The sequence below is a fragment of the Ursus arctos genome, chromosome X (genome assembly GCF_023065955.2).
Source record: "Ursus arctos isolate Adak ecotype North America chromosome X, UrsArc2.0, whole genome shotgun sequence".
NCBI classification, from domain to species: Eukaryota; Metazoa; Chordata; class Mammalia; order Carnivora; family Ursidae; genus Ursus; species Ursus arctos.
The window spans coordinates 111,130,695-111,151,982 of record NC_079873.1 but is presented as its reverse complement, the minus strand read 5'-3'; the positions used below and the strand labels follow the sequence as shown (position 1 = coordinate 111,151,982).

At 35.8% G+C, this 21,288-nt stretch overlaps 1 long non-coding RNA gene and 1 pseudogene across 3 annotated transcripts in view; one reads left to right on the top strand and one right to left on the bottom strand.

Moving 5' to 3' along the window:
• Positions 1-21,288, bottom strand: part of LOC123002287 (uncharacterized) — a 1,175,027-nt gene that overhangs the window by 472,118 nt on the left and 681,621 nt on the right. The window lies entirely within an intron of this gene.
• Positions 2,036-2,232, top strand: LOC130544187 (putative 60S ribosomal protein L39-like 5; annotated as a pseudogene).

The window sequence follows — 21,288 nt, the reverse complement described above, 5'->3', positions numbered from 1 at the left end:
ATCAGGCTCCACACTCAGCAGGGAGTTGGCTTCAGGATTCTCTCTCCCTCTGCCCCTCCTTCTCCTCTCTCTCAAATAAATAAAGCTTTAAAAATAAAAGAAAATCATTAGAAAAAAGACATTTACAATACTGCTTTGTTTTTATAAAAAAAAATCCATGAAAACGTGGACCCACACAGTACAAACACACATCATTCAAGTGCCAACTTCATATGTAAGTCCTAACTACAGTTTTACAACTTACTAGATGTAAAACATCAGACAACATCACTCAACTTCATGCCATACATCTATAAAATGAAGATATCTTATTAATATGAAAATTACAGATGATAAGGCATGAAAATAACCTAGCATAGTATTTAGCACACAGTTTGAATATAACATATGGTTATTTCCTTATGTCTTTTCCCTTTTTATATGCATGGTCAAGAGCTCAAAGTGTTATGCAATAGATCTTGAAAAAATGTCTTAAATCCTGCAAGAATTTAAATATGTTCTTCATGATGCAAACAATATTTGCAGATCCACGCAATATATCATATTAACAAGAGAAAAAATTAATACCGTATGATCACCTCAATAGATGCAGAAAAAGCACTCAACAAAATATTTGTTCATGATAATAACGCTCATGAAAGTAGGTTCAGAGGGAACATAATAACCTCAACATAATGAAGGCAATATATGAAAAACCACAACTAACCTAATAATAAACAGTGAAAAACTGAAAGATTATCCTCTCAGATCAGGAAAAGGACAAAGATGTCCACTCTCAACACTTTTATTCAACACAGTACTAGGAGTCTTAGCTGCATCATTCAGATAAGAAAAAGAAATAATAAAACCTCCCAAATTTCTGTGAAGGAATGAAAACTATCACTATTTGCAGATGACATGATGCTATACACAGAAAACCCTAAAGACTCCACCAAAAGACTATTAGAACTGATGAATGAATTCAGTAAAGTTGTAGTATACAAAATCAATACACAGAAATCTGTTGCATTCTTATACACTAATAATGAAGCAGCATAAAGGGAAATTAAGAAAACAATCCCATTTACAACCGCACCAAAAAAAAAAAAAAAACTAGAAATAAACTTAACTAAGGAGGTCAAAGATCTGTACTCTGAAAACTTTAAGGCACTGATGAAAGAAACTGAAGATAAGATAACAAATTGGAAGATACACTTTGTTCATGGACTGGAAGAATTAGTATCATTAAAATATCCATATTACTCAAAAAGCAATCTATAGATTCAAAGCAAGTCTTATCAAAGTACCAATAGCATTTTCCACAGAAGTAGAATGAAAAATCCTAAGACCCCAAATAGCCAAAGCAATCTTGAAACAGAAGAACAAAACTGAAGGTAACACAATTCCAGATTTCAAGCTATACCAGAAAGCAATAGTAATCACAACAGTATGATACTGGCACAAAAATAGACCCACAGATCAATGGAACAGAATAGTCAAGAAACAAACCTATACTGACATGGTCATTTAATCTATAACAAAGAAAGCAAGAATATATACAAGGGGAGAAGATGGTCTTTTCAATAAATGATGTTAGGAAATCTAGATGGCTACATTCATAAGAATGGAACAGGACCACTTTCTTCTATCATATAAAAAAATAAACTGAAAATGGATTAAAGACCTAAATGTAAGACCTGAAATCATAAAGCTCCTAACAGAAAACATAGGAAGTTATCTCCTAGGCATTGGTCTTAGCAACATACTTATATATAAGTCTCCACAGGCAAAGGAAAAAAAAACAACACCCTATTTGAACTTCACCACAATGAAAAGCTTCTGCACAGCAAAGAAAAGCATCAATAAAACAAAAAGGCAACCTAATGAACAGAAGATAATATTTGCAAATAACATCAGGTAAGAGGTTAATATGCAAAATATATAAAGAATTCATACAACTCAACACTAAAACCAAACAATCTGACCTTTAAAAAGGGGCAGAGATACTTTTCCTTCTCTCTACCATCATGGTGTGTACAGCTGACTGCTCCTTTCCATGCCATCTCACAAGGCTTTCAAGATCAAGCAATCCTTGGCTAAGGAACGAAGGCAGAATTGTCCCATTCCCTAATGGACTTGGGTGAAAATTGGTAAAAAAAAATCATCATCATCATCATCATCATCATCATCATCATCATCATCAGGTACAACTCCAAGAGGAAACACTGGACAAGAACCAAGCTGGATCTATAAGGAATCACATGAGATGGCACACACATTTATGCTGCATGAAGGTCACTTGCTTTTATCATATCACTTTGTAAAAATCACTATTACTTGAACAATCAGGGAGATGATTTTTCTCTGTAACTATGCTTCTGCCCCAGCAGGTTGGTTCAGTAATAAATATGTGAGATGATCTTTTATTTGGAAAAATATATACATAAATTAATAAATAAAAATGGGCAGAGGACCTAAATAGACATTTTTTTCCCAAAGAAGGCATACAGATGGCCAAAAGACACATGAAAAGGAACTCAACATCACTAATCATTAGAGAAATGCAAATCAAAATCACAATGGGCTATCATCTTATACCTATCAGACTGGCTAGTATCAAAAAGATATAACAAGTATTGGCGAGGATGTGGAGAAAAGGGAATCCTCCTGCACCACTGGTGGGAATATAAACTGGTACAACCACTGTGGAAAACAGTATGAAAGTTTCCCAAAAATATTAAAAATAGAAATACAATATGATCTAGTAATTCCACTATGGGGTGTTTACCAAAAAACCCAAACACTAATTCAAAATGATAATATGCCCTACTATATTTATTGCAGAATTATTTACAATAGCCAAGAAATGGAAGCAACCCAAGTATCCATCAAAAAAAAGAATGGATAAAGTGGCAGTGGCATGGGCACACACATACACACACACACAATGGACTATTCCTTGGTCATAAAAAAGAATGAGATCTTGCCATCTGCAGGAACATGTATGGACACAGAGGGTATTAAACTAAATGAAATAAGTCAAAGACAAATACCATGTGATCTCAATTATGTATGAAATCTGAAAAAACAAGCAAAAAACAAAACATTTTTTAAACAATTTTTCTAAACAATTTTTCAAAGATTTTATTTATTTATTCATTTGAGAGACAGAAAAAGCAAATGTGAGAAGGGCAAAGGGAGAGAGAATCTGAAGCCAACTCCACACTGAGCATGGAGCCCGACACAGGGCTCAATCCCACGACCGTGAGATCATGACCGTGAGATCATGACCTGAGCAGAAACCAAGAGTTGGAGGCTCAACAGACTGAGCCACCCCGGTGCCCCCGCACAGACTCTTAAATATAGAGAACTAATTGTTGCCAGAGGGGTGGTGGGTGGGGAGTAGGAGGCAAATAGACAAAGGGGATTAAGAGGTACAAACTTTAAGGTATAAAATAAGTCATGGAGTTGAAAAGTAGAGCATAAGGAATACAGTCAATAATATTGTAATAACATTGTATTGTGACAGATGGCGACTACATTTACTGTGGTGAGAACTGATTAATGCATAGAATTTTGAATCAATATGCTGTACACCTAAAACGAACATAACATTGTGTCAATTATTCTTCAATAATATAAATAAAACAATAAATCACATAAATAAATGTCCTTCTAAATGCATACTTCCCAGAAAACAAAATAAACTTTGTCTTTATGTGCTTTTTTTTATTATATTAAAAGTTCTTTTTTTATTAATATTTTTTTATTATATTATGTTAGTCACCATAGAGCACATCCCTGGTTTTTGATGTAAAGTTCCATGATTCATTAGTCGTGTAGTATGTGCTTTCATGGTCTATCATGATTCTTGCTTTTGTAAGTATCTTTATATATGCAGTCTCAATACTCTCCTGGGGGCATTATTGCAGCCATGCTAACCATTTTCCATGCTAACCATTCCTTCCTTAGGGTGTCATATAATTCAAATGTAGAAAGGAACACAGAACACTTCTTGAAGATGTCAAATACATCACGATACATCTATCTTGAGAAGACACTGTTTCTCAAATGTGAATTTGCTTTAAAAGTGAAAACATAGTACAATCATTAATCATTTATTCATGTTTGCAATGTGAAGAAAATCTTTTTGCCTAATTTCTATAATGAATAGAGTTATCACAGACACAGATTTTTGGCCTAACAGGCTAATAAGAAATAATTAGTAATTAGAATTGCTTTGAGACCATGAGAAAATCACTTTTATGCATAATTTTTTGTATGCTTTCAAATTAAAGTAAACCCATTCAAACTAAAATGTTATTATCTTATTTTTTCCCTAACCAAAATGTACTTCAAACTGTAATAGTAATGAAAATATAGTGATACGTGAAAGAGAATCCTGAGATATACCTTATTAAGGACTGACTGATAATTAAATGTTTTATCTATTCTTAAAAAGAGTCACAGTAATGAAAAGCTTACTATGGTTATTACTACTGATAATAAATGATAAAAACAATTATACCTTACATTTAAATATCACTTAATAGTATACAAGACTTTTTTTTTTTAACATATTGTTCCCGTTTTGTCACTGCCAGGATAAGTAAACGTGAAATTTGAAATAAAGTACTTACAAAACTAATGATGTACTGTATGGTGACTAACATAACATAATAAAAATTTTTTTTAAAAATACTTATTAAGTTACATGCGCACAGACTTTAAGATGGCTCACTATTGTTTTCAAAATAAAGTACCAGTGTACTGCCATTGCGTCAAAGACCATGGTTCCACAATGGAACATGTACTTTCTGGCTGTGTATTATTATCCATGCTGTTTCCTCTACTTGAAACAAGGCTGCCTATGCTTGTTTAAGTTCGCTGAAACGGCACTAAGGTAAGCTCCCACAGAAAACATTCCTTTCCTCCCATCTCAGTTCCTCAAAAGCATTTGTTAAGTGTCTGCTTCTAACTTCTCATAGTGCTTTGTTGCAGCAGTTCTTACAGCACCTTATCAAGATGGAACATGTGTCTCTTGCCAGTATTGTGGCAATATCTTTTCAAAAGGTATCTCTGTTCCCTACTTTATCCTTAGACTGCAGTTACAAGAGCAATATTTGAAAATCCAGATATGATCATGTTACTCCCTATTGAAAACCACTGATAATGTCAAATCTTTTAACTCTCTCCTCACTCTGTATTTCAGCTACATTTGCTATCTTTCCATTCTTCATCATCAGTAAATTCTAACCCCCTCAAGGACTTAATACATATGAGGACTACAAAGAAAAAAAGGGAAAAAACAAAATTGAAGGAAACTGAGTATCTAATATCTTTAGAACTGTTTTATCGACATTGGACTGATTTGAGCCATTTATTTTTCTTGCCCCTTAAAAGCACTTAATCAAAAGTGACATGGAACTCTCACAGTAGAGTCCATTAACTGAAATCTAATGGAAACTATATTTAATGAACATCTTTTTCAAGATGTTCATTGACCCCTGCACTAAATTAGAGGAGCGGGGCTCAAGTGGAGGGGGTGGGAAGCACATAGGGAGAGTTACCAAAAGAAAAGAGTCTAGAAGTACCGGGGGTTTGCCAGGTTATCCATGCAGGAATTCAGGATCTAAAAGACAGGTGAACAAGCTAGTAATCCACTATTCTGAACTGAGAGTCAAGGTAACAACAGGCTATCTGCATGAGATGCTAAATCTGTGTTACAACTACTGCTTCTATTCCTCCCTCCAGTGCCCCAGAAAGTTGTTACTAGTGGATATTGTGTTGAGAGGAGCTCAGCCATGGTCTCAAGAATTCTTCACAAACCACTATCCGAGATGATTATATTCCCAATTCGTCATGATTATATTCAAGATTAAACCTATTGACATCCTGTTTACAAATATAGGAACTGAATCAACTGACATGGATCAAATAACCAAGTTTCAGAAAAAGAACACTTAATTTCACAGGCCAAGAATGAGTCAAGGACCCATAACTTCTTCCCATTTTCTCTTTAACCTAATGCTATTGACTTTAATGTTCCCACCATCCTTTCTAATTGTGACATATATAAATTCTTCTTTCTATTGACTGACCCACTTGTGGTTTCTTTCACAGATACTGTATTATCAGGGCCAAGCTACAATCTTATCGCATAATCCAGGCACTGGCCATGTTTATCTATATGTCTAACTGATGCCTCATTTGAACATAATATTTTCATAAAATATATTTTTTGCCTTGAACTATGGAGTCCTTAAAAAGTCAGTGTTTTGACACTGGCATAGTGTGTTGGGGTTTGATGCTTTATTCTAGAATTTAAAAAACAGTCAAATACATCTAAAAAGCCTCTGAAAATAGCTAGTATATGGAATGTGAAATCATTTCACATAAAATCAGGACATCTTGGTAAAATTAAAAAAGTATATACACCTGTGATATACAATATTCTATGATAGGTCCCAGGATCTCCATCTCTGGTTATCTCCATGATTACATCACATTATGCAGCAATGGTAAAGGGATTTTCAGATATAATTAAAGACCCAAATCACTTGACTTTAAGTTAATCAAAGGGGGATAATCCTGGGACTCCCTGGGAAAATGGCAAGGTAGGAACCTAAGCATACAATGTCCTACTGACACAACTAGATAATACCGACATCAGTGTAAATAGCCCAGAAAATGACTTGCAAACCAGCAGAACAGACTCTCCACACCTAAATGTAGAGAAGAGGCCACATCGAAGAGGGTAGGGAAGGGCAAAGACAAATACCCATAACATTTGGCACTAAAACCCAGAGAAGCCAAATATCACAAGTTTTTACAATCAGTGGGGCTTTAACACCTGGGACTTTGAAAAATCAGAAAGATGGGCTCCGGGAGAGCAAGGAAGGCAAGAGGAAACGGAGTCCCCACCCTTAAAGAGACAGCACAAAAGGGGCACCTGGGTGGTTCAGTTGGTTGAGCATCTGCCTGCGGCTCAGGTCATGTTCTCAGGGTCCTGGGATCCAGCCCCAGCACCAGGCTCCCTGCACAGCAGGGAGTCTACTTCTCCCTCTGCACACACGTGTGGTGCCTGTCTGTCTCTGTCTCTCTCCTCTCTCTTTCTCCAGTAAATAAACAAAATCTTTAAAAAAAAAAAAAAAGCACAACAAATAGCCCCATAGAGTTACAGCTTAGAAGCACCAGTTTCAAAAACATCTGGGGTATACTGGAGAGAGATTTGTTTATTAATCTCAGAGCATGTACTAGAGGGATAGGAATCATCATGAGAGAGAAAAATAATAATGAAAACTGAAAACAGACATAGGAACTCAGCAACACCATCAAGCATAAAAACATTCACATTATAGGGATCCCAGGAGAAGAGAGAGATAAGGGGACATAAAATATATTTGAAAAAATAGCAGAATCTATTGCAAATAGATACCTTTGCAAATCTGGAGAAGGAAACAGAAATCCAGATCAAAGAGACACAGAGAACACCCCCCCCCCCAAAGAATGACCCAATCAGGTCCACGCCAATACACACAGTAATTAAAACGGCAAAAAGGAGTGATGAAAGAACTTTAAAAGCACCAACAGAAAAGAAAAAACAGTCACCTACAAGGGAAATCCCATAAGACCGTAACTTGATTTTTTCAACAGAAACTTTACAGGTCAGAAGAGAGTGGCATGATGTATTCGAAGTGCTGAAAGGAAAAAATCTGTAGCCAAAAATACTCTATGCAACAAGGCTTTCATTCAGAATAGAAAGGGAAGTAAAGAGTTTCTCAGACAAACAAAAGTTAAAGGAGTTCGTGACCACTGAACAAGCCCTATAAGAAATGTTAAAGGGGATTCGTTGAGTGGAAATGAAAGATCACAAGTAGGAGTAAGAAAAGTATGAAACACAAAAAGAGTAAAATTAAGTATATCTACAAAAATCAGTCAAGGGATTCCCAAAATAAAAGGATGCAAAGTCAAGATACCATATACCTAAACCATGGAAGGAAGCTTAAGCGACTGTGAACTTAATATAGACTGCTATATGCAAAAGATGGTACATGCAAACTGAATGGTAACCATATATCAAAAACCAGTTACAGATATGCAAAAAATAGAGAAAGGAATCCAAGTATATCACTAAAGAAAGCCAACGAACTGTGAGAGAACAGAGCAACAGAAAAAAGGATCAAAGAACTACAAAAACAACCATAAAATAAGCAACAAAATGGGAATAAGTACATAAATATAAATAATTACTTTAAATGTAAATGGACTAAATGCTCCAGTCAAAAGACAGAGAGTGACAGATGGATAAAAAAGCAAGACCCATCTACATGGTGCCTATAACAGACACATTTTACACATAAATACACACACGGATTGAAAGTGAAGGAATGGAAAAGCATTTACCATGCGAATAGGAGTGAAAGGAAAGCTGGGGTAGCAATACTTATATAACACAAAATAGACTTTAAAACTAACATAATATAATAAAAAAATATTATTAAAAAAATAAAACAAAGACTGTAACAACAGACAAGGATACTATAAAATCATAAAGTAAACAATACTACAAGAGGATATAACAATTGTAAATATTTATGCACCCAACAGGGGAGCACCCAAACACATAAGGCAGCTAATAACAAATATAAAAGAAGTAATGGATAGTAACAATAATAGTAGGGGACTTTAAAATCCCACTTACATCAATGACTAGATCATCTAAATAGAAAATCCACAAGGAAACAGTGGCTTTGAATGAAACATTGGAGCAAACGGATCTAACAGATATATTCAGAACATTTCAGCAAAAAAACAACAAAGAACACATTCTTCTCAAATGTATATGCAATACTGTCCAGAATAGACCAAATTTTTGGCCACAAAACAAGTCTCAACAAATTCAAAAAGAGTGAAGTCATACCATGCATCTCTTCTAACCACAACACTATGACATTAGAAATCAACCATAAGAAAAAATTTTGAAAGAACATATATACATGGAGGTTACATAATATGCTACTGAACTATGAGCAGGTCAACCAAAAAATCAAACAAGAAATTTAAAAAATACACGGAGACAAATGAAAATGAAAACACAAAACACCAAAATCTTTGGGATGCAGCAAAAACTATTCTAAGAGCAAACTTTATAGAAATACAGGCCTACCTCAAGAAGCAAGAAAAATCTCAAGTAAACAATCTAATCTTACACCATAAAAAAATGGAAAAAGAAAAATCAAAACCCAAAATGAGTAGAAGGAATGAAATAATAAAGATTTAAGCAAAAATAAAATAGAAACTTAAAAAACAACAGGACAGATTAATGAAACCAGGAGTCGGTTCTTTGAAAAGATCAACAAAATTGATAAACCTTTAGCCAGACTCATAAAAACAAAAAAGAAAAAGGACTCAAATAAACAAAATTGGAAGTGAAAGAGGAGTAATAACAACTGATACCACAGAAATACAAAAGATTATAAGGGACTATTCGGAAAAATTATATACCAATAAATTGGATAACCCAAAGGAAATGGACAAATTCCTAGAGACATATACCAAAACTGAAGCAAGAAGAAATAGAAAATTTGAACTGATCACAAATAATGATTGAATCAGCAATCAAAAAACTCCCAACAAACAAAAATCCAGGACCACACAGCTTCACAGGTGAATTCTACCAAACGTTTAAAGAAGAGTTACTACCTTTCTTCTCAAACTATGCCAAAAAATAGAAAAAGAAGGAAATTTTTCAAATTCATACTATGAGGCAAAAACATAGATGCAAAAACAGTCAACACAATATTGGCAAACCAAATCCAACAACATATTTAAAAAAGTCATTTACCACAGTCAAGTGGTATTTATCCTTGTAATGCAAGGGTGGCTTAATATTTTCAGATCAATCAATGTCACAATTCATATCAATAACAGAAAAGATAAAAAACATATAATCATTTTAATAGATGTAGAAAAAGCACTTGACAAAGTACAAGATCCATTCATGATAAAAACCGTCAATAAAGTAGGGTTATAAGGAACATACCTCAATATAATAAAGATCTTCTATGAAAAACTCACAGCTAACCTCATACCCAATGGTGGAAAATTGAGAGCTTTTCCCCTAAGATCAGGAACATGACAAGGATTCCCACTCTCATCACTTTTATTCAACATAGTATTGGAAGTCCTAGCCACAGCAATCAGACAACACAAAGAAATAAAAGGCACCCAGATTGGTAAGGAAAAAGTAAAACTGTCACTATTTGTAGATGTCATGACACTACATACAGAAAACTGTTAAGACTCCACCAAAAAAACTGTTAGAGCTGATAAATGAATTCACTAATGTCACAGCATACAAAATCAGCAAACACAAATCCACTCCATTTCTATACTAATAATGAAGGAGCAGAAAGAGAAGTTATGAAAATAATCCCATTTATAATTGTATCAAAAATAATAATAAAATATCCAGAAATAAACTTAACCAAGAAGGTTAAAGACCTGTACTCTGAATACTATAAAATCCTGATGAAAGAAATTCAAGATAACACAAACAAATTAAAAGATATTCCATGCTCATGAACTGGAAGAGTATTGTTAAAATGTCTCTACTACCCAAAGCTATCTACACATTTAATGCAATCCCTATTAAAATACCAAAAGCATTTGTCACAGAACAAGTGATCCTATGATTTGTATGTAACTAAAAAAGACCCCAAATAGCAAAGGTGATCTTGAAAAAGAAAAATAAAGCTAAAGGTATCACAAATTCCCAATTTCAAATTATACTACAAAGCTGTAGTAATCAAAACAGTATGATACCGGCATAAAAATATACACACACAGATGAATGGAATAGAGAGCCAATAAATAAACCCATGGTTGTCAATTAATCTTTGACAAAGGAGGCAAGAACACGCAATGGGAAAAAAGTCTCTTCAACAAATGGTGCTGGGAAAACTGGACAGCTACATGCAAAAGAAGGAAACTGGACCACTTTCCTACATCATACACAAAAATAAATTCAAAATGGATTAAAAACCTAAAGATGAGACCTGAAACCATAAAAATCCTAGAAGAGAACACAGGCTGTAATTTGACATCAACCATAGCAACATTTTTCTAGATATGTCTCCTGAGGCAAGGGAAATAAAAGCAAAAATAAACTATTGGGACTACATCAAAATAAAAAGTTTCTGCACAGCGAAGGAAATGATCAACAAAATTAAAATGCAACCTACTGAATGGCAGAAGATATTTCAAAGAGAGAAACTGATAGAGGGTTAGTATCCAAAATTTATAAAGAACTTAGAAAACTCAACACCAAAAAACCCCACGAATAATTCAGGGAAAAAATGAACAGAAGACATGAACAGCCATTTTTCCAAAGAAGACATGCAGATGGCCAAGAGACCCATGAAAAGATGCTCAACATCACTCAGGATCAGGGAAACGCAAATCAAAACCATAATGAGATATCATCTCATACCTGTCAGAATGGCTAAAATTAACAACTCAAGAAACAAAAGATGTTGGCAAGGATGTGGAGAAAGAGGAACCCTCTTGTACTGTTGGTAGGAATGCAAACTAGTGCAGCCACTGTGGAAAACAGGAAGGAGGTTCCTCAAAAAACTACAAATGGAACTACCATTTGACGCAGTAATTCCACTACTGGTATTTACCCAAAGAATACAAGAACACTTATTCAAAAATAAAACAAAAACAAAAACAAAATAGATATGCACCCCTATGTTTATTGCAGCATTATCTACAATAGCCAAATTACAGAAACAGCTCAAGTTAATATCCGTTAAAAGATGAATAAAGATGTTGTGTGTATGTGTGTGCATATATAGATAGTATGTTACTGTATATATGTGTGAGTATATATGTATATTATACACACACACACACACACACACACACACCAGAATATGACTCAGCCATAAAAAGGAATGAAATCTTGCCATTTGCAACAACACGGGAGGATCTAGAGAGTATAATGCTAAATGAAATAAGTCAGTCAGAGAAAGACAAATACCATGATTTCACTCATATGTGGAATTTAAGAAACAAAACAAAACAAAGAAAAAAAGACAAAACAAAAACACTCTTAACTATAGAGAACAAACTGATGGTTACCAGAGGGGAGGAGGTGGGGAGATGGGTAAAATAGGTGAAAGGTATTAAAGAGTACATTTATCATGATGTGCACTGAGTAATGTATAGAACTGTTGAGTCACTGTATCATACACCTGAAATTCATAACACTGTATGTTAACTATACTGGAATTAAAAATTTTTTAACAAAGTGAAAATAAAAGAAAAAAGGAGATAATCCTAAATGGGCCTTATTTAACAGCTGGAAGCCCTTTGCAAAGGGCCTCATCTTTCCCTTGATGTCATAGATGCTCTCCTGCTGGCCCTAGAGCACCACATCATAATGAGTTTTACAGCAGCAAGGAAGTGCACTGTGCCCACAACCACGTGAGCACAGAAGAGAACCCACAACCTCATTTGAGACCCCAGCTCTAGCCAAGGCCTTCACTGAAAACCCTGAGCAGAGTACCCAGCTAACTTGTGCCCAGACTCCTGATCCACGACACTTGGGAATAATAAATGAATGTTGTACTAAGCATATAATGTTTGCTGTAATTCATAAAGCTGAGCATAATATACCTAAAAAAAAGTGCAGTGTTCTTTTCCTAAAATTATATCTGTGTGTGTTTAAAATACATATTCTGGGGCGCCTGGGTGGCGCAGTCGTTAAGCGTCTGCCTTTGGCTCAGGGCGTGACCCCGGCTTTCTGGGATCGAGCCCCACATGAGGCTTCTCCGCTAGGAGCCTGCTTCTTCCTCTCCCACTCCTCCTGCTTGTGTTCCCTCTCTCGCTGACTGGCTGTCTCTCTCTCTGTCAAATAAATAAATAAAATCTTTTTTAAAAAATAAAATAAAATAAAATACATATTCTGTGCTTACTATGTGTAGTGAGTTGAACAGTGCCCCCCCCCCAATAAGTCCATTTCCTAATCCCTAGAAAGTACAGTTTGACCTTTCTTGGAAAAGGGGTATTTATAGATCTCATTAAGGATCTTGAAATAACATCATCCTAGATTTAGCATCAACCCTAAATCCAATGAGTGGTATCTTTACAGAAGGCAGGAGAGGGCGATTTGAGACACAGATTGACACCAGGTGAAGGCCATGTGAAGACGGAGGCAGGACTGGAGTGATACACCCACAAGACAATGAACAGCTGGAGCCACCAGAAGCTGGAAGCTGGAAGATGCAAGGAAAGATTCTCCCCTAGAGGCTCCCGAGGGTGTGTCGTACAATTTACCCCTTGATTTTGGACTTCTGACCTCTATAACTGTCAGATAATAAATTTCTGTAACTTTAAGCTACCAAGTTTGTACTCATTTGTTATGGAAGCCCTAGAAAACTAACATGTTATGTGTGTAGCTATGGGGTTGGGGGGGGGGTGGAAAGGTAAACTGAACGCAGATTCTACCCTCCAGGAATTCCTAATCTAGTATTCCTAATCTGTGGTAGACATTACAATGGCATATGCCAAAAGTCAGGTAGAGAGAGAATGGTTCTGGTATGAAGAGAGGGAAGATCTCCTTCCAGCCAGGGCAATCAAATGAGGTTTCCTAGTAAAAAATAATGGTTAATGGAGGTAAATATTTGGGCATGAAGATATGTGAGAAGCACTTTCCAGATAGAAGGACAACAGGGAGATAGAAAAGGAATAAGAACCTTTGAAATTCCCTCTTGTTTTGTTAGAGCAACCTGCCACCTGATATCCATTATACATTAGTTGCATCTAGCATGCTTGCAGAAGCTTCAATATCATGTTCACACCTGAAAGTTCAAACATTCTATGTAAGCTCAAAAGACGCTAACAAGATCTAACTGTATGATTTCACATAAAACTCAGAAAGCAAATTCTTCTCCTCTTTCAACTATTAGTCACTATCGTGTCGCATTAGGGTAAACAATACATATCTTGAAACCATAAAGCAATGAGAATATAGTAAATAAGATAAATGTACGTGTCTGATGTTGCATATGAGTGTGTGCATGTGTAATGATACTGGTCCAACACTAACTGACTTTCGTATAATCTTTATTTTACTAATTCAAAATTTTGCATTTGAAATGGTGCCACAGCATATCATTTGATAAGTTAGACTCAAAAAGCAATTTACAGGTTCATTTTTATTATCATAGCCATACACCATATAAAATTAATAAACTAATCTTCCCAAGAAAATTGAATTCTAAAAATTATTATTGCTGTGGTAACCAATAGGAAAGAGAAAGCATATTGCCTGGAGCTTTGGAAAACACAGGTGTCAGAATTAAAATAGAACTAGTCAGGAAAAGATCTAATATAATCATTGGTTGCATCAGTGCAGAGAAAACCATTTTATGATTGTATACTTTATGAAGATGAAACTTAGATCAGAAAATTTACATGTGTTAATCCAGTAGTCATTTCAATTGGTCAAGAAAAACATGAAGTTTATATAAGAAGCATCACACGCATGCACGCACAAACAGGTGATTCTAAATATACTGAGTCAAGCTGCTAAGCTTCTTACCTGCACTTTCTTCATCAATGATTACACACACACACACACACACACACACACACACACACACACACACAGTTTCTGTTACCTTATAGAAATATTGTAAAAGAAAATGAGATTATGTGTGTACAAGTGCTTTCTAAACTATAATTCAAGACTACATTGAGTGATGGAGAGATAGAGAGTCCAATATGGGAATCCATTAAAAACACAACAATTTTGATACATTTCCACCCTGCTGATTTTCCTGCAACAGTAAAAAGTAACATATCAAATAGATTCATATCTCCTATCAAATATTTTCCTCCTTTACTTCCTTATCTATGGTAAAATAGCTTTTGGCAGGAAGTTAGGGAAATCAATGAAATCAGCAGAGCCACGGGCATAATCCAGATAAAGCTGGACATTCCCTTCCCCATTTTAAAGCCTGTTTCAGCATGGTGACACAGGAAAATGAAACTCAAATTGGACTCCAAAACTTCTTTGAGAGATACATACAACTTTTTACATGCTTTTACCAGGATATAATGAAGGTAATTAGCAGTGAACACACAGCCAAATTTCCTAATTGTTATTTCACTCATCTCTTTATTTTAAATTCCATACTCAATCAAGGCTACTCTGATCCCTTCTTTTTCTCATCCCTCAAAACTGTTTATTTGGCTTTCCTGGATTCATTTTCTCTATTCAGTGTTTCTCACGACATCATCTTGCTGCCAGGACCTTTTATTTTTCTCAACCTGTGTCTCCATGTACATTTTCTTCTGAACGTTCTTCTCATGTCCTTCCCTAAGATATTTCAATTTTTTATCTCAAAAAATTGTGTTCAGCACAACAGGTAATACAGGAACACAAAGTTTCCTCCTCCTTAAAAGTAGAGCACATGTAATTCTTCTCCTGTAATGTATATATTTTTCCTATCTTATACAGACTTCTTGGGAAGGTGACTTATCTTTGCCAACTTGAACTTCCTAAAATCCAACTGACGACGACATAGAGGACAGCAAAACAAGGCCTTGCATCGGCAGCTTACAAAGTTAATGTATTAAAGGACATAAATTCCACCTCCCCATCCTCCCTTCCCCTGCCTGGTTCTTCTGTACAGGCAGTATTTTACTATTTAAACAAAGTTAACAAGCTGAGAAATGTATGTATATATGCACAAAATAATTTTATATGTCAATATTACATATAATTTTATTGTATTAATACATATTAATATATAATACATAACATACATAAAGCTATAACTGAAATGGAAACTGGAATTTTAAATTACCTTGAAACATTTCTTAAATAAAGAGAAACACCATAAAGTGAAATTACCTTGAAACATTTTTTAAATAAAGTGAAACACCTACTCATAGACAAATAAATGTATTCAGGGACTTAAGATAAACTTTTATATTATTGGAAGAATTTTTCCAAAATTCCACATATATAAATTTGGAATGGAGGGCACTGAACCAAAAGAGAAAACGAAGGTTATGAGCACATAAAATATAAAAACAAGTCGTTATTATAAAAAGCATTGTAACAAAGTTCAAATACAAGTTAACCTCTAGAAACAATCCAATAAAAAGACAAAACAAAAGGCAAGGAAAATGGAATGAATGTGCTATGTAGCTGCTGTCTGTCCTCCCTTATATCCTCTTCTCCAAGGATGTTGATCCCTACAGATTGACATCAATTGTCTCCATTGCCCTTTAGCTTCCTGTGGGGTTTGGCATATGGAGGCACTGTAACCATGCGGATTATCATCTTGCCTGTTTGCTATGAGTTGGCTATACCTCTCTATCAAAGAACACAGCTCCTGTCAGGCACTCCTCCTGATAGCCTAGGCCACCCTTATGCCTTAAGTCCTACTTGTGGTTAAGAGCTCTCTGTTGTTACTGCCTCTGGGGTACTGTATTATCCACTGTTTTTTTAAACCGGACATAGTGAAAATGTTGTTCAAAGAACCCCTGGGGCCCTACAACATTTTCAGAGACTACGTGAGGCCAAATCTATATTCAAGATGTTAAGATGTTATTTACCTTTGCCAAAACAGATTAAATGCACAAGTAAATATAAGACAGCTATAGTCTCTTAAACCACACATTAACGAGATTTGTAAAACTGTAAAACAATGCAACTCTTCTCAGTAATTATATTTTGGAAAATAGTTATTTTTCATAAATTATGTTTGTGTATTAACATATAATGGGTTTATTGATGTTTCTTAAATGAAAGAGATACCACGAAAATACTTCATTTTAAAGTCAAATATGTTAAATATGGATAGATAATGGGCACAAATAAAAGCTCACTGAGGTCCTTAAAATTTTCTAGAGTATAAAGTGGTCTGGGGTCCAAAAAGTTTGATAACCACTACCTAAAATGCTATACTCACCTTCATAAATAGGCCCTTTTATTTAACCCTCCTAACTGGCTCAATTGAATATGTCATGTTACAAGACACTGAGTGATATACTGGAAATTCATAAAAGAGATATAAATTGCCAGTAAACTTCATTAATAGTTAATGAAAAAATTAATACAAGGAAAATCATTTTACACCCCACAAACTTTTCCTGAAAGATTTAAAACATCCAATATTGTCAGAGTATAAGGAAGCAAACATTCTCACTTTTGGGGGGGAGGGGTGTAAATTGGTATAAATTCGTGGAAAGCAATTTTTCAGTAGCTCTTTTTCTTTTAAGATTTATTTATTTGAGGTGGGAGGGGCAGAGGGAGAGGAAGAGAAAGAGAACCCCAAGCAGACTCCCCACTGAGCACGGAGTCCAAACCTGGGCTTGATGTCAGGACTCCAAGACCACAACCTGAGCCGAATTCAAGAGTCAAATGCTTAACCGAATGAGCCACCCAGGCGTCCCTTCAGTAGCTCTTAAAAGTAGAACTGTGGGGGCACCCGGATGGCTCCATCAGTTGAGCATCAGACTCTTGGTTTCCGTTCAGGTTGTGATCTCATGAGTTGTGGGATGGGCCCCATGTGGGGTTTGGGTTCAGCTGAAGATTCTTTCACTCTGTTCCTCCCCCAACTCATGCACACATGCGCTCTCTCTAAAATAAATAAATAATCTTTGAAGAGAAAAAGAATTGCGAATGCTTTATGACCTAACATTTCAAATTCTAGGAATTTATCCTTCAGAAATAAAATTGTGATGATTAAAAATATCATTGCAATGATACTATAGCACTGTTTGCAAAAGCAAAAAAGTAAGTAAAAATACAAAGGAAAGATATGAATGTTTATCAAAAGAAAATTAGATAAAATACTGTATAATCATACAAATACTATGGAAGTGTTTTATTTTTTTACGATTTATTTACTTATTTGACAGAGAGAGAGAGAGAGAGAGAGAGAGGAAGCGCACAAGCAGGGGGAGCAGCAGGCAAAGGGAGAGGGAGAAGCAGGCTCCCCGCTGGGCAGGGAGACTGACAGGGGGCTCCATCTCAGGGTCCTGGGATCATGACCTGAGCTGAAGGGCAGACGCTTATGGAAGTGTTTTAAAACACGTAAGTTAGATTTATACGTACTTAGCTTAGAACTAGAACTATGATAGTTTAAAGAAAGAATCTGCAAATTAGTATATATAGCATAGACCATTTTCAGATGCATATGTATAAATATGCATACATGTTTATCTTTCTGTATAAATATGACAGTATCTAGAACAAATTATTTAATAGCCAAGATAGAGGAACACAGGTAGAGATTTTCACAAAAGGCTTCTTTAATGAAAATACAAGAACAAGGCGGGGTGGGGGGGGTGGGGTGCAAGGAGTCTGAGGTTATTTAACATATGAACAAAGAACCCAGCAAAAATCAGTCTGAGGATACTAGATTGTTGTTTTTTGTTGATATTCAGAATGATTATGGCTTAAAAAATACTTTTATGCTCACCTTTATCTTCGCACAGATTTACAATTATGCTAGCCTACAGCAAACACACACTCCCATTGTATTATCAGCGTAAAGGCTGTAAAGTTTGCTGTAGCCTTTTCCCTCTTCCACCAGTTGTATCTAACACCCTTGTGGTCTGGTATTTCATCCCCTCTCACCCTAACACGAATCACTTCTGGAGTCACAGGTTTTGAAACTCATTCACACCAATGTATTAACTCTTCAAGCTTTTGGCTTTGTTAAGCTTAATCCTGATACATAAAAAAAAACTAGCAAAACATATAAGCAAGGACACTCTGACCTAGTAGAGAGTATGCAAGACATGGATTTAAGTCCTGTCTATATCACTTATGATTTGGAACTTAGGCAAGTTATATCATCACTGAGTTCTAGTTTCTCATCTGCAAAACAGAAATACTACCTAAGGTTACTTTGAGTAGCAAATCACTTTAAACTGCCTAACATTTACAGTGAGTTAGTTAAATTTGAACAGAAAGCTTTTGTCATTATAAAAACTGTTAAGCAATGAAGAGATAGGGGGCATAATATTTGGGGTAGCTGGAATATCTTCTTTCTCACAAAACCATTCCATAATTATAAAGGGTACTTTAGTAATTTAGGTGTACCTGGTCAACTGAAAACTGCATAATAAACTTTTAAGACAGGACCTGTATTCGCAAATTACTATTCAATTCCCCTCCAGCAGGGAGGGTCTGAGCAAAACACAGGAACGGGAGGATATTTCATTCAACAGATAATTATTGAACTTGTAGGTGTCAAGCATGGTTTTCGTGCCTGGACTTATAGGAATAAGCAAAACAGGTAAGTTATCTGTCCTCTTTGGGCTTATTTTCTAGTGTGAGCAAAAAATAAAGAATGAAGTAAATTTTTAAAAAAATACAATTTGATATAAAAATAAGTATTAGGAAGAAAAAGGAAGCTATGCAAGGAAATTGTTACTAGAGGGGACAAGCAGCGCTCTTTCTTGGGGGTAGTGGGAGGAGTACTCTCTGGGGTGATTTGTGCTGAGACCTGAAAGAGATAAGTAAGTTGTAAAGATACCTGAACAAAGACCACGAAGGGCACCCCCAGCAGAGGAAAAAGTGCTAAGGCTCTGAGGTTTGAGAAGCAGCAAGATGCCCAACATAACTGGAGCCAAGGGAACTACAGTTCAGAGAGGCAACAGGAAGCCAAAATATGCGAAGAATTCTAGGACCTTGTTTGTAGTCTGTCGTATTTTTACTCAGATATACCTTAACTTTTAGCATGATCCCTTTGACAGTTGTGTTGAAGGGACGTTATGGAGGTTCAAAATACAAAATATATATTGAAGGCAGAGCCAGGAGGATTTCCAGGTTATAACGTGAGAGAGACAGACTGGCATATCAAGTCATATAATAGTGAAATGACAAAGATGGAAAAGATTGGGGAAGAAAACGACCATAGCGTAGATGCTGTTCACTTTTGGATGTGTTAAAAGCAAAGCATCTCTCAGATATCCAAGTGGAGATACTGTGTGTGCAGTTAGATGTATGAGTCTGGATCTCAGAAGTCAATACAAATTGTATATGAAAAATCATGGTATAGGGTGAGATTACCAAAAGAGTACCCATAGAGAAAAGAAGAGACAAGAGGATGGCTTGTTAAACATATTCCAGTATTTAGAGATTGGTGAAAGAGAGACAGCCGAAGAGAATGAAGTGATTAGGAAAGAATATAGAGAAACAGGGAAGAGGAGTACATGCATCTGGTGAAAAACAGGAGGTGGGTTCCAAGACAGGACTCTGCTTTTCTTATTAAGAGGGGAAATACTATAGCAAGTTTTATTATTGATGGAAGTGATCCAGTAAATAGGCAGACATTCAACATGAAGAGAAATTAGGGAGAAATGCATATTCCTCTTGAGTAGGCAAGAAGAGATGGGGATCCACAGTCCAAGAAGAGACATTTCAGTAGGGACAATTCATCCAGTGTAACAATTTGAAAGGCAGCATATATGAATACAGATGTTCGGTCACTATCCTTGCTAAAGGAAAATGAGAGCTATTTCTTACTAAACTGCTTTTATTTTTTTTTTATTATGTTAGTCACCATACAGTACACCCTTAGTTTTTGATGTAAAGCTCCATGATTCATTACTTGCATATAACACCCAGTGCACCATGCAATACGTGCCCTCCTTACTACCCATCACCGGCCTATCCCATCCCCCCCACCCCCGAAGCCCTCAGTTTGTTTGTTTAGTTTCTCGGTGAAATAAAAAGTGAGGACTTCAGTTCAAAGTTATAGGTGGGAAACAGAATAGAAGATTTCATAAGACAGGGGAAGTTGGAAACGGTCTTCTTTGGGGTGCCTGGCTGACTTAGCCAGTGGAGCGTGCTACTCTTGATCTTGGGGTGATGAGTTCAATTGGGTGTAGAGCTTACTAACTAACTAACTAACTAACTAACTGAAAGTGAAGCAGTCTTCTTGAAGAGTAAGGGAGGAAATATATTGGGACATGCAGCAACTCCACCAGATACTCATGGTTTTTCCTTTAGCAACACTGAACGCCTCAGGGGCAAGTTCATAGTACGGAGGGGATTGGCAAGTACGGCAGAGGAGAGAGGTACAGGGAGTGAGTTTCATGATGGAGCATGGGATATAAACTGAGTAAGGAGGAAACTACTGGCATGGGGTTGAGAATAAGCAATAAAGCTGTAAATTCGAGTTCATGATGGGGTAAAAGAATTGGTGTTGAAGGTACTAAAAGTGAACTAGGCAGGCAGGTAGCCGTGTTCAGAAAGTGATGCCTGAAAGA